This window comes from Phallusia mammillata, chromosome 3 (genome assembly GCF_965637545.1).
Source record: "Phallusia mammillata chromosome 3, kaPhaMamm4.hap1.1, whole genome shotgun sequence".
Lineage (NCBI taxonomy): Eukaryota > Metazoa > Chordata > Ascidiacea > Phlebobranchia > Ascidiidae > Phallusia > Phallusia mammillata.
In genome coordinates this window covers 28,382,555-28,394,717 of record NC_137254.1, presented here as the reverse complement: position 1 = coordinate 28,394,717, position 12,163 = coordinate 28,382,555, and the positions used below count along the sequence as shown (strand labels likewise).

The following is a 12,163-nucleotide window of genomic DNA, read 5'->3' as shown; positions in this document are numbered from 1 at the left end:
GGTGTGTGTTTTGTGTGTGGTGTGTGTGTGTGTGTGTTGTGTGCGTGTGGTGCGTGCGCGTGTTGCGTGCGTGTGTTTGTGTTGTGTGCGTGTGGTGCGTGCGCGTGTTGCGTGCGCGTGTTGTGTGTGGTGTGTGTGGTGTGTGTGGTGTGTGTGGTGTGTGTGTTTGTGTGTGTTTGTGTGTGTTTGTGTGTGTTTGTGTGTGTTTGTGTGTGTTTGTGTGTGTTTGTGTGTGTTTGTGTGTGTTTGTGTGTGTTTGTGTGTGTTTGTGTGTGTTTGTGTGTGTTTGTGTGTGTTTGTGTGTGTTTGTGTGTGTTTGTGTGTGTTTGTGTGTTTTTGTGTGTTTTTGTGTGTTTTTGTGTGTGTTTGTGTGTTTTTGTGTGTTTTTGTGTGTTTTTGTGTGTTTTGTGTGTTTTGTGTGTTTTGTGTGTTTTGTGTGTTTTGTGTGTTTTGTGTGTTTTGTGTGTTTTGTGTGTTTTGTGTGTTTTGTGTGTTTTGTGTGTTTTGTGTGTTTTGTGTGTTTTGTGTGTTTTGTGTCACGTGTGGTGTTTTGTGTCACGTGTGGTGTTTTGTGTCACGTGTGGTGTTTTGTGTCACGTGTGGTGTTTTGTGTCACGTGTGGTGTTTTGTGTCACGTGTGGTGTTTTGTGTCACGTGTGGTGTTTTGTGTCACGTGTGGTGTTTTGTGTCACGTGTGGTGTTTTGTGTCACGTGTGGTGTTTTGTGTCACGTGTGGTGTTTTGTGTCACGTGTGGTGTTTTGTGTGTTTTGTGTCACGTGTGGTGTTTTGTGTGTTTTGTGTCACGTGTGGTGTTTTGTGTGTTTTGTGTCACGTGTGGTGTTTTGTGTGTTTTGTGTCACGTGTGGTGTTTTGTGTGTTTTGTGTCACGTGTGGTGTTTTGTGTGTTTTGTGTCACGTGTGGTGTTTTGTGTGTTTTGTGTCACGTGTGGTGTTTTGTGTGTTTTGTGTCACGTGTGGTGTTTTGTGTGTTTTGTGTGTTTTGTGTGTTTTGTGTGTTTTGTGTGTTTTGTGTGTTTTGTGTGTTTTGTGTGTTTTGTGTGTTTTGTGTGTTTTGTGTGTTTTGTGTGTTTTGTGTGTTTTGTGTGTTTTGTGTGTTTTGTGTCACGTGTGGTGTTTTGTGTGTTTTGTGTCACGTGTGGTGTTTTGTGTGTTTTGTGTGTTTTCTGTCACGTGTGGTGTTTTGTGTGTTTTGTGTGTTTTGTGTCACGTGTGGTGTTTTGTGTGTTTTGTGTGTTTTGTGTGTTTTGTGTCACGTGTGGTGTTTTGTGTGTTTTGTGTGTTTTGTGTGTTTTGTGTCACGTGTGGTGTTTTGTGTGTTTTGTGTGTTTTGTGTGTTTTGTGTGTTTTGTGTGTTTTGTGTCACGTGTGGTGTTTTGTGTGTTTTGTGTGTTTTGTGTCACGTGTGGTGTTTTGTGTGTGTGTTTTGTGTCACGTGTGGTGTTTTGTGTGTTTTGTGTCACGTGTGGTGTTTTGTGTGTTTTGTGTGTGTGTGTCGTGTTTGTTGTGTGTGCTTTGTGTGTGTTTTTGTGTGTGTGTTTTGTGTCTTTTTGTGTTTTTTAATCATTTTGTTTTGTGTCTTTTTTATCTTTTTAATCACCTGTTTTTTGTTTCAGGATCCGTCACCAGCCAGCTGACATTTTGTTTTTATTTTTTATCGTTGTTTTGTTTTGTTTATTGTTTTAATCTGCTGTTTTCTTGTTAGCATTGAATACAATGTAAACAAAATTTTGTTTGCTTCATTCATTTTTTTTATTGTTTTAATTAATTGATCCTCAAGCAGACGTTAGATAAAATATATCAGTTTTTTTCTGTAGCCTCCCTCCCCCTGTCTCCCTTCCCCTGATGCAAACCTGCGCCTGTAAGAAGTCTCCCTCCCCTCTGATGTAAACCCGCACCTTGTCCAAAGTCTCCCTCACCCTGATGCAAACGCGCACCTTGTCCAAAGTCTCCCTCCCCCTGATGTAAACCCGCACTTGTCCAAAGTCTCCCTTCCCTCTGGTGCAAACCCGCGCCTGTCACAAGTATCCCTCCCACTGAAGCAAACCCGCGCACACAAGTCTTCCTCCCCCTACAACAAACCCGCGCCGTCTTTACACGCCTCCCTCCCCCTGATGCAAACCCGCGCCTGTCACAAGTCTTCCCCCCCGCACACAAGTCTTCCTCCCCCTGATACGAACCCGCGCCGAGGGGTGAAACTTCTCCCCTCCCCTCCCAAATACGCAACAAAATGCACATATTCTATTTCACACTACAAAAAAATAGATAAACAAAATATATTCATCTCCGCTGCAGCAGAATGAAGTTTTGAGAAGCCCCGCTTGCGCAAAATGTCTCGACGAAGCACCAAGCGCAAGAAAGCACCTGCGTCAAATATAAAGTTATCAATTCGTAAGCAGATTGAAACGTTTATTGCGAGAATACGTGGAACGAAAATATAAACGCTAATATGGCGACAAAAATGAACGAAAACCGAAAGAAACATGGTTAAAACATAAGTTACTGCAAAACGAAAGTTCATCTTCGTCCGCCCCAATTTTACTTGTTTATCTGTAAAATAAAAACAATAGAGCAGCATCAGGTCGTCACAATTTGCATCATATTTCACAATTACGTCAAAACATTACAACATGAAAAGACAGGATAAGGGCCCGTTAAACGGCCTTTCCATGTTGCAATTATTAACACAATTTATTTGAAGACTGACGTGTATAGTTAAGATATACAGTACTTGCCTTCAGTTTCAGTTGGACGAAATTCAGTCCGCGGCGTTCACCAGAGATAATCCTTGAGGTAGAAAGTTTTTTCCTCGCAAGCGGTGAAGGAATATTCTCCTGCAATAAAATAAAGCTTGTTATTACGAAGTAAAATAGACGCAGTGGTTCGTAGGATGTTTAGTAAATTAATTACCTACTTCTTGATTAAGTCTTCCATATAGCTGTGGTTTCATGTGAGCTGCGCCGGTGTCAAATTTCTAGAAAACAAATACAGCATCAAATACAACATGCAGGTTATACAATAACTCATGACGAAACAGTGGCACAGGTTATATGGTGGATTAGTTACCTGTTTATCGATGAACGACTCGATCCCAGCAGTGAATAAAGCAACCGTGTCTTGTGGGTGGCGCTGGTCGAAGAAGGTTCTGCTTAAAAAACACAGTATGAAATAAAACAGTCAATTTGCTTCAAAACAGCAATACAGTGTATCGAATATGACTGTCAACTTACTTTTGGGATGGTGTGGTAGAACATAAACTGAATTCCTTCGGGTTTTGTCTTCACAGTTGATTTTGATGTTTGACTCATGGTGGTTTGGCGAATGTCTCAAACAAAACTGAAGTTTAAGGAAGTGTGTTTAAGGAAGTGTTAACTTATCAGAAGCGCAACATAAACTTACATTAGATATGTAAAGTTTCATGTGTCGTTGATAAACTGTATTGTCCACGGCTTTCCCATTAAGTTGTTTGATGCTTGCCCGATGCTACGACAAACACCTGTAATAAAACTGACAGCAGCATTCGAGTTCACAATAAAAGTAACTTTACAAAGGGTTGTACTTTTACCGTTGCTGCAACTGAATAGTCAATCACAAGTGAAATGCAAAACCGTAAGTGCAACATGCCAAGCAACAAGAACAACAAGCAGTTTGCTATTTGTTGCAGCAACGGGAAATTCCCTCTTTAAAATCCTAGGTTTGCTTGTAAACAAGAAACATACCTGCCAATTTTGTCGCTGTAAGTCATTGTTGACGTATCCCATCACCGACGCTTAAAAACACAAATGTACCAATCAGCAAAGAAACTTAGCAAGCATTTGTTGTCACAAAACAGAATATTTAAACAAAACTTACTGCAAAAGTAAGACGTGATATGTTTTGCAGCTTTTACATAGTCGTCCCTCATCGCCAACTCTTCTTCGCCTTGTGTTACTAAAAAAACGACAGAAAAAAAAACTTAAAAACATCAACTAGCCAGAAACATAAATTACAACCACTTACAGGCAAGATCCAATTGTGATTCACAAGTGAAAAGATGCCTTGTCGGAATCCATTCTCCAAGATATCTGTAACACAAAATAAGATTGCAGATAACACATCATACAGAAACAATAACATACACAAACAACTAAACGTATAGCACCTAAATGCTTGCTTGACTCTTCCGCTGTACTGACCTGTGAAAGAACTGTTGGTCAGGGATTCGCCGTCTTTGCTCTAGGAATTAACATTAGCATCCCTACGGTCCTGCAAGACAGCACAGGTCGAAGAATCTAAATAAAAAAGTACATAAAATAACATTGTTATCAAATATCAGCAATAACTATCCTTTGCATGTAGCAAAAGGTTGTTAACTTACATCCAACACGGCTACTTCTGAACCGGATTCCTCCACTTTTTTACTGGCTTCGGAACAGAAAGTTGAAACGATGATTGACTAACATCTGCAACAAAACTTACAGCAGAATTTGGATGTACAAGCCGGCACGAAACAAAATTATGGTAATTTACTGTTTTACTCATGCTGTAAACTGAAAGAACACACGTGACACGTGACAAAATTTAAAGTGCAACATGTCAAATCACCATGCAAATTTAGATAACTAGCTACACTACAACTTAACTATTGGGTCTTTCCTGAACTTTTAATCTCCGATTATGTGGCACACTATTTGGTGATGTTTCCCAAATCCAATATTTCATGTGGCAACGTGAGAAAGTACAAGGAGTCCTAAAATATAAAAGCAAAAAGTCAAAAAAAAAGCAAAAAAATTTTTTCGGTTGTAAAGTAATCTTTGATCGTCTTAATTTACTTTATATTACGTTTGAACATTACAACACGTAAAGAAAGGTGTTGGCATTATTAAAAGAACACTATTATAAAATATATTGTTTGACGTATAGTAGTTAACACTTGCCTTCAGTTTCAGTTTGACGGAATACAGCCGATTCTGCGGGGTTTACGATAGAAAATCCTTGACGTAGAAAGTTTTTTCCTCACAAGCGGCAAAGGATTACTTTCCTGCAATAAATAGAAGTTGTTAATACGAAGCGAAAGCGACCAAGTGGTTACGTAGGGTGTTTAGTAAATTATATACTTCTTAATGAAGTCTTCCATACAGCTGTGGTTTCATGTGAGCAGCGCCGATGCCAAAGATGTCTCGTCAGAATCCATTCTCCAAGGCGTCTGTTACAATACAAGATTGCAGATAAAAATACAGAAACAATATTTTTTGTCACACACACAAAAAAATCTAAACGTACAGCACTCCTATGCTCATTTGACTCTACACTTTCCGTTGTACTAACCTGTGAAGAAACTGTTGTTCAGGGATTTGCCGTCTTGGTAAGGATCCCTACGATCTTACACGATAGCACAGGTCGATGGATCTAAAATAAATGCCAAAAATAACAACGTTATCACATATCAGCAATAACTAACCTTTGCATGCAGAAAAAAGGTGTTTACTTACATCCATCATGGCCGCACATCAACCGGATTTCTTCACTGCTTTAGCAACGTCGGAACAGAAAGCAGAAGAGTAGGTTGACAAACATCTGCAACAAAACTTACAGCAGAATTTGATGTACAAACCATATTAAGCTTTCAACTCAAGAACACATGTGACATGCAACAAATGTAGTGTAACATGCCAAACACCATGCAGAATAAGACTACTAACTATCCTACAACTTAACTATTGGATCTTTCCTGAACTTTTGTCACCCATTATGCGGCGTTGGTGATGCTTCCCAAATCCCAATCTTTCAGGTATCAACGTAAGAAAATACTAGGAGTCCTGAAATATAAAAGTACAAAGTCAGCCAGTTTGAACCTACATTTCAGTTTTTCGTTTTCACTAAACAAGAAAAAACACCTGGCATTTTGGTTATGCAGTCAACTTTGGTTGTCTCTCATCATCCAAGTTTTCTTTACCACGAGTTACTGCAACAAGATTGCCATAAAACAAACCTGCTGCACACAAAGGGGCCAAGTACCAAAGATATACAACAATGGACACCCAAGGCAAACTAAAAAAACAAACTTACAGACGAGGAAAAATTTGATGTATAAATTTTGACGTGCAATGCAGAAAAGAGAAGTCTGATGAAGTGATGCCTCTTTCGGTTCCAACCTCTCTGTTCCACAAAAACAAACCGGTCTAGTTAACGTTGTGTATTTTTTTAGCACGTTCGTATTTAAGTCCACATTAGACTAGCAATTTAGCAAATAAACAAGTTACCTGCATCTTTCCGCTGTAATCATTTTTGGTCGGCTCTCATCGCCAACTCTTCTCTACCACGAGTTACTAAAGTAAGGACAAAAGGAAAGTTTAGTGACACACAAAACACATATTAAAAACAAAAAACTTGCTGGCAAGAAAATAAGATGAAAAAGTCTGCAACAAAGTATTTGTGCAGCATTAAACGTTACAACTATTTGAATCTTAACGGTTTTTAATACGTTTACTAATAGTCATAACACACGTGACATGCAAAACATTAAGTGCAGCATACCAAGTCACCATGCAAACTAAAACTCTTACTATGCTACGACTTTAGACTAACTTAACTTGTTTCTGTAAAGGGATTTCCATTTTGGTTGCCCGAGTACACGATCCACGTCTTGTTGTCTTTCTGTAAAAAGAAAAGGAAAAGCAGTAACAAGAAACACACCAGCCAATACTAAGTCTAAATTAATTCTAATCTTTAGATGTGCACTCACACTCATGCTGACAACCGAACAGTCAGTGTGACATGCAACATGCCAAACATCCATGCAATGTGTGAAACTATAATATAACTTAATAATAACAGAAGTTTTAGACAAACCTTAAAAAAGGTAACTTAACTTCGATCAGTTTGGTTATGACTTCCACTTTGGCTCTACGCGACTATTTCCTAAAAACACAAAAGCAAAGAAAAGCAGCAACAAGAAACACAACGCAGTATTTAATTATGTTCACACTATACGTTTTAATTAACGTACAAAGACAGAATCTGTGCACGATACACTATCTTTGCTTGTTCGTGACTAAATCAAGGCTATTCATTAGAGATTGAATAAAAATTTACATGCCTGCATGTTTGTTGTAATTTAGAAAGTTTCATGTTTCATGCAATCAACTGTTTAGTCGGCGGTTTGACCATCATAGGATGCACGAGAATCCAAACGAAACCTAAAACAAAACCATCCACCATATATGTTCATAGTAACAGTACAATGTGTTTAGAAAAGCTACTAAAATCTATTGAACACATTGCTTTCCGGTATCGTTACAGAAGCAAACAAGTATGTACCTAAGTTTACTCTATTTCGATCCCGATTAATTTATAAAACATTATGAAAGAATAAAATTACCTGCAGATCTTATTCGCCCATCCAAGAATGACCGACTGCAAGGTATGACGGTTTCCTTTTTTCCTTTCCTTTCCACCAATCAGAACGCTTGCCTTTGAAACGTCACACGGATGTTGCAACAACTGGTAGAAAATAAAGGAATCAAACATCATCTCTCACATCCACATAAATCGCGCAATACAACGTTCTGAAGTTTGTGTTGTGTTAGACAAGCAGCTAAAAAAACAGCTTTTATAAGGCATTTAAGTCTCATCAAGCAAGTAAGGCATAAAGTTAAATTATTTTTTTTCCATTTTAAAATCATTTCGACATACTATATATATTTAATAACCTTCCATAAAAAATCGAAAACGACATATGCCTTAAGATCCAGGCTTTTGCTAACAAGTAATTAGAGGTGTACCCTCGCGAAATTCGAACCCTAATCCTTGAAACCTTCGCACAGGAACTTAACCACTACACTATGTAAGTTATGTCGACGGCAAAACGTCTCCAAAATGACTACTTTTTTAGCATAGTATAAAATACTTACGTGGTGGTTCATGGTCTTGTTTAATACGTCTTTCCAGACTCACTGAATTATTGTCTTTCTTTTTTCATTGTTAGGAGCGACGAGACTTTCTTCTTTCATTCTTCGGCCCTCTCAAAGTCGCAATGCGTCTACTAAAGAAAGAAGAGATAGTATGAAAATATCACCAGTTTCGAACTAACCTGATAAGGATTTAAATGTTGGTCAACGATCCCAGCGGTCCTGCAAGACAGCACAGGCTCGACGATTCTAAAAGGGAGAAAATAGCGATTATTATCAAAGGCATTCGACAAAGGATCGTAAGCTTGTTTACTTACATTTCACATCACCAAATATAAACCGGATTCCTCCACTGCTTTGACGGGTTTCCATCCTTCATAAAAATTTTGATGAACATTCGTCTGCAAGACGAAAAGCAACAGCATAAGATGTTCAAACCTAATAGAGTCTTAACTACATTTGATTTAATATTTTTATCTTCATAGGTTTTATCATGCTTACGTAAAGTGTGAACTCACGCGAAATGCAAAACTTGAAGTGCAACATGCCAAACCATCATGTAAAGCTTGATTTCTTGCTACACTACAATTCTTTTAACTGTGGGTCGTCAATTGTGCCGCAAGCAACTTAAGCAAAACATAAAAATCAATTGAACTTAACTTTATTCGGTTTAAAGACAATCTTGGTTCTCCATTCATGTCTTGTTGCTTTTCTGCAAAAAGAAAGGCAGAAGCAAAACCAAGAAGCGCAATACACATTAGTTACAAACCTAGTTCACATCTTATATTTTATTAACACCGATGTTGACACTATAATCCAACTACATTAATTAGGACATCACAAACCTAAAAACAAGGTAACTTAACTTCAGTCGTTAAGGCTTTAACATCCATCTTGGCACCACGCGACTAATGTTGCCTACGAAAGACAGAGCAAAAGCAATACCGAGAAACACAATACATTATTAAATTTAATAAACACTGTAAGTTTTAAGTGACATGCAAAGATAGAATATGTGCACTATACACTATCTTTAGATTTTAATAGTTAATTTAATAGTTAATAACTGTTTGCTATGCGTTTCAAACATCAATGGACGCTCATAAGTACAAACGGACCCTAAAAAACAATTCATTAGGAGTGGTATGCATTAGAGAAGCTAAGCAAACTTCTGCAACAAATTAAATTCCAGTATTTTTACAGAATAACACCAAAGTTTGCTATCGCATAGATACGAAATTATTTGCTTGACAGAATTACCTCGACAGATCCCGTTTGAACATCCACGCGAGCTGCTGACAAAGAATGACCAAAAAATGTGATCTACTTTTTTCTTTCTGCTTTCCAGTTACGGCGTGCTTTCGGCACGTCACATGGACCCACGGCCTGTACGTCTTGTGCATTTCCGCAGCAACTAAAGAAAAGAAAAAAAAACACGTTAGAGATACGAAAAAAGATTGAATCAACGAATGCAAAATACGACAAACGAACCCTCAAAAACGAACGATTAGCAGTGCTATGTATTTAGAGAAGCCAAGCAAACTTATTAAACACTCATTAAATCCCGGGATTTTTTGCAGAATGAAACTAGTGTATAAGCGTACTTCGATACAAATAAATTTACATTAAATCACCTTCATAGACCCAATTCAATCATCCACCTTCGACGCAATCAACAACAAAAAAGAACGATCGATCAAAACGTTTCCCGATTACGAACTTCATTTGGACGCACGGACGGGTCCGTCTTGCGCATTTCAGTGGGAACTTAAGGGAAAAAATACACTCATTTTGTTTGTAGATATGATAAAAAGGATTCACGACTACTGACGTTGTATATGCACTAACCTGCGAGGAATTAACTGTTGACAAATTAGCGACATTTATTCCTAGGCATGTGCATAAAAATGTTACTCGACGATTATTTACTTAGTTCTAGCATGTCCACATATGAACCGGATTCCTCCGTTTTTGCAGGTTTGCCTGCTTCGTAGAAACTTCAACGGACAACTGCCTGCAAGACGTAAAACAACATACAGTGTTCAAACCTAATAGAGACTAAACTACATTTAATGTAATATTGTTATCTTCTAAGGTTTTATCATGCTTACGTAAAAGTGTGAACTCACGCGAAATGCAAAACTTGAAGTGCAACATGCCAAACCATCATACCTTTTTAAGCCACAAAAGCCTAAAAAGTCGGGTTAACTTAACTTTAATCGGTTTGAAGTCGAAAGGGTTTTCATTTTGGGTTCACCGTGTAAACGATTTAGGTCTTGTCATCCTATTAAAAGAAAAGCAGAAGCAAGACTACGAAACGCAACACACAATACAAAATCTAGTTTACTTACTATACATTTTTTATCTGATGCTAATAATCTAGTAATCAGAACACACGTGACATGCCCAACACATAGTGCAACATGCCACATCGCCATGCACTATAGAGTCCTAACTTTACTAAACTAACTATGCGGCTACGTAATTACGACGTAAAACCACTAAAAATACAAGATGACTTAACTTCAAACGGTTTGGCTTCAATTTCCTTCTTTTATCTTAGCTCTACGCGACTCTTGTTGCCTTCTAAAAACAAAGGTAAAGCAGCACCAAGAAACAACACAATTATTATTTACACTACATGTTTTTGTACGGTATTGGTTCAATTTAGGCACTTCAATATTTCAATTAAGTGAACACATTTACGTGTCTGTTTGTTTGTTGCCTTCAATTGCTTACTATGCGTTTCAAACAAAGTATAAACGCACCCTAAAAAACAATCCATTAGGTGTGCCATACATTTGGAGAAGCTAATAACCTTATGCAACACATTAAATTCCGGTATTTTTGTAGAATAACACCAAAGTTTGAATTACCTCCATCGACCGCATTTGACCATCCACGCAATCTATTGAAAAAGAATGACCGATCACAGGCGCCCAAATATGTGGTCTTAGTTTTCTTTCTGCTTTCAATCAACGCTTGCTGGATTCGAACGTCACACATGTGCACGGTCGGTTCGTCTTAAACATTTCCGCAGCAACTAAAGAGAATAAAAAACACAAATTAAAGATCATAAAAAGATTAAAGACCACAGACGCTGTATTGCACTAACCTGCGAAGGATTTAACTCTTAGTCAAGGATCCCTACGGTCCAGCAAGACAGCACAGGTCGACAATCCTAAAGTAAAAATATTAGCGATAATTATTCCAGTCATTCGACATATGAAAGTTCCTCTGGGGTTGTTTACGTGCCTGCTTACTTTTTGTAGATATGTTTCCGCCTCTGTTCAATTTCAGCTCTAAACATCAACGGATGCAAACAAGTACAAAAGAACCCTTAAAAACGAGCCGTTAGCAATGCCATGCATTTAGTGAAGCCAAGCCAACTTATTAAACACAAATTAAATCCAGACATTTTTGCAGAATAAAACTAGTGTGCAAGTGTATACGAATAAATTTACATTAAATCACCTTCATAGACCCAATTCGATCATTCACCTTCGACGCGATAAACAAAGAAAAAGAATGATCGATCAAAACGTTTCCCGATTACGAACTTCATATGAACGCACGGACGGGTCAGTCTTGCACATTTCCGCGGGAACTAAAGAGAAAAAATACACGCATTTTGTTTGTAGATATGCTAAAGATTCACGACTACGGACGTTGTATATGCACTAACCTGCGAGGATTTAACGGTTGGTCAAGAATCCCTACGGTCCTGTAAGACAGCAAAGGGTCGACGATTCTAAAACAAAACACAACAAATTAGCGACATTTATCCCTACCCTAGGTATGTGGCTTGTTTCTCCAGGATCGTTACTTAGTTTCAGCACTTCCGCATATGAATTGGATTCCTCCAATGCTTTTCCTGGTTTCCCTGCTTCGTAGAAACTTTAACGATCAATCGCCTGCAAAAAGACGTGCAGCAACGCAAGATGTTTATACCTAATTGAGACCAAACTACATTTGTTATTTTTAAAGGTTTTATTTCGCATACTTATGGTCAAAGCACACGTGACGTGCAAAACATAAAGTGCAACATGCCAAATCACCATGCACCTGGATAGACTGGAATTTAACAACTAGGTAGGTCACTAAATATGGTTGTCAATTCTGCGGCAAATTATTTATGTAAGTACGGGAAAATTTAAAAAACAATTACACTTAACTTTATTCGATTAAAGGTCAATCTTGGATCTCCGAGTACCATACACGTCTTGTTGTCTTGCTGCAAAAAGAAAGGCAGAAG

The 12,163-nt window shown here is 38.1% G+C and overlaps 1 long non-coding RNA gene across 6 annotated transcripts; it reads right to left on the bottom strand.

Moving 5' to 3' along the window:
* Positions 1–2,413: 2,413 nt before the first annotated feature.
* Positions 2,414–8,069, bottom strand: LOC145220055 (uncharacterized). 6 transcript variants are annotated; one of them, XR_013857974.1, is made up of 19 exons: positions 7,912–8,069; positions 7,380–7,501; positions 6,587–7,197; positions 6,262–6,327; positions 6,068–6,180; positions 5,896–5,963; positions 5,491–5,817; positions 5,327–5,407; positions 5,116–5,204; positions 4,936–5,039; positions 4,377–4,748; positions 4,195–4,290; positions 4,019–4,083; positions 3,872–3,949; positions 3,419–3,788; positions 3,250–3,355; positions 3,086–3,164; positions 2,930–2,993; positions 2,414–2,853 (listed from the first exon to the last, which is right to left on the bottom strand). It is a non-coding gene; the product is annotated as an uncharacterized LOC145220055 (long non-coding RNA). The 6 variants fall into 6 exon arrangements; XR_013857973.1 differs by having other exon boundaries at positions 6,262–7,197; XR_013857970.1 differs by having other exon boundaries at positions 3,086–3,167; positions 6,068–6,157; positions 6,262–7,197.
* Positions 8,070–12,163: the final 4,094 nt, after the last annotated feature.